The sequence below is a fragment of the Panthera tigris genome, chromosome X (assembly GCF_018350195.1).
Source record: "Panthera tigris isolate Pti1 chromosome X, P.tigris_Pti1_mat1.1, whole genome shotgun sequence".
Lineage (NCBI taxonomy): Eukaryota > Metazoa > Chordata > Mammalia > Carnivora > Felidae > Panthera > Panthera tigris.
In genome coordinates, this window is record NC_056677.1 from 115,796,574 (window position 1) to 115,798,751 (window position 2,178).

Here is a 2,178-nt window from a genome sequence, read left to right on the forward strand (position 1 = left end):
ATTCAGGCCAATATATTTATATCGTGAGTTTATTTTTCAAAGATTCACGCAAGCTTGTGTGAAATAAAGCAAAGTTGGCTCTAGATAGGAAATAAGGAAATTAATCACAAATGGATTGTTCAAAAAATGCACAAATAGACGTGTCAGGAAGCTGACAGAGGTAGAAAATATTGAGAGAATATAGGTTCATGAAGAGGACACATGGAGTGATTCTCTTCATTCTGAGATGGCAGAGACAGAAGACCTATTGATTTCCTCAGGTAGATCATCTATTTACCAAGAGAACGAAATAAAATTCTGGTAACTGCATGCTATTGGAAATTATCTGTCTCGGCTCTCTTCTTCGCCCTGTCCGACAGAGAGCCACATCTCCTGGTGCGGTGCCAGCCGCATCCTGGAGACACGATGGTGAAGGTCGGAATAAACGGATTTGGCGATATTGGGCATCTGGTCACTGGGGCTGCTTTTAATTCTGGGAAAGTGGATATTGTCACCATCAATGACCCCTTCGTTGACCTCAACTATGGGGTCTTACATGTTCCAGTATGATTCCACCCATGGCAAATTCCACGACACAGTCAAAGCTGAGAAAAGAAACTTGTCATTGATGGAAAGCCCATCTCCATCTTTCAGGAGTGAGGACCCACCAACATCAGATGGGGTGATGGTGCTGAGTATGTTGTGGAGTCCACTGAGGTCTTGACCATCATGGAGAAGTCCGGGGCTCACTCGAAGGTTGGGGCCAAGAGGGTCATCATCTCTGCCCCCTGTGCTGATGCCTCCACGTTTGTGATGGGTTTGAACCATGAGTAGTATGACGACTCCCTCAAGATTGCCAGCAATGCCTCCTGCACCACCAACTGCTTGGCCCCTCTGGGCAACGTCATCCATGACAACTTCTGCATCGTGAAGAGACTCATGACCACAGTCCATGCCACCACTGCTACCCAGAAGACCGTGGACGGCCCCTTTGGGAAGCTGTGGCGTGATGGCCGAGGGGCTGCCCAGAACATCATCCCTGCTTTTACTGGCACTGCCAAGGCTGTGGGCAAGGTCATCCTGGAGCTGAATGAGAAGCTCCCTGGCGTGATCTTCCATATCCCCATCCCCAACATGTCCATTGTGGATCTGACGTGCTGCCCGGAGAAAGCTGCCAAACACTTGATGACATCAAGAAGGTGGTGAAGCAGGGGCATCCTGGCTACACCGGGGAAGAGGTTGTTTCTTGTCACTTTAACAGTGACATCTACTTTTCCACCTTTGATGCTGGGGCTAGCATTGCTCTCAATGATTTTGTCAAGCTCATTTCCTGTTATGACAATGAATTTGGCCATAGCAACTGGGTGGTGGACCTTATGGTCCACATGGCCTCCAAGGAGTAAGAGCTCTCTGGACCACCAGTCACAGCAACAGCAAGAGGGAGAGGCCCTCAGCTGCTGGGGAGTCCTTGCCCCAAACACACTGAAAATCTCCCTGCTTCTACACAGTTTCCATCCAAAACCCCCTGAAGAAGGGGAAGGGCTTGGGGAACCCTACCTATCAGGTACCATCAACAAAGTATACTGTACCCAGCTCCCCCCACAAAAAAAAAAAAGAAAAAAGAAATCATCAGTCTCTTCTTAAGTTCAATCATCATCATTTTGATGTTCAAATTGTCCCTATAACAGACACAAACTTTCAGCTATTAAGTCTCAAAAACACATGGAGGAAACTTATACCCGTATTTCTAAATGAAAGGAGCCAGTCTGTAAAGGGTACGTACCGTAAGATTCCAACTATATGATATTCTAGGAAAGACAAAACTATAGAGATGGTAACAAGATCTGTGGCAACCAGGGATTCGGGTTGATGGAGGGAGGGATGAATAGGTGGAGCACGGGAGATTTTTTAGGGCAGTGAAACTATTCAGTATGATAGCCATGGTGGATGCATGACATTATGGATTTCTCAAGACCCATAAAATGAGCAACACAAAGAGTAAGCTTATCATAATGTAAGCTATGGATTTTTTAATAATAATGGTTTCATATTGGTTCATCAATTGAAAAAATTTGGCATAATAATGCAAGATGTTTACAGTAGCGGAAGCTGTGTGGGCAGGGAAGGATCCCTGTGCTTTCTATTCAGTTTTTCTGTAAATCTAAAATTACTTTAAAAAATAAAGTCTATTAATTTTTA

The 2,178-nt window shown here is 45.1% G+C and overlaps 1 pseudogene; it reads left to right on the top strand.

Annotated features, from left to right (window-relative positions):
* The first annotated feature begins 405 nt into the window (after positions 1–405).
* On the top strand, positions 406–1,382 carry LOC102971394 (annotated as a pseudogene).
* Positions 1,383–2,178: the final 796 nt, after the last annotated feature.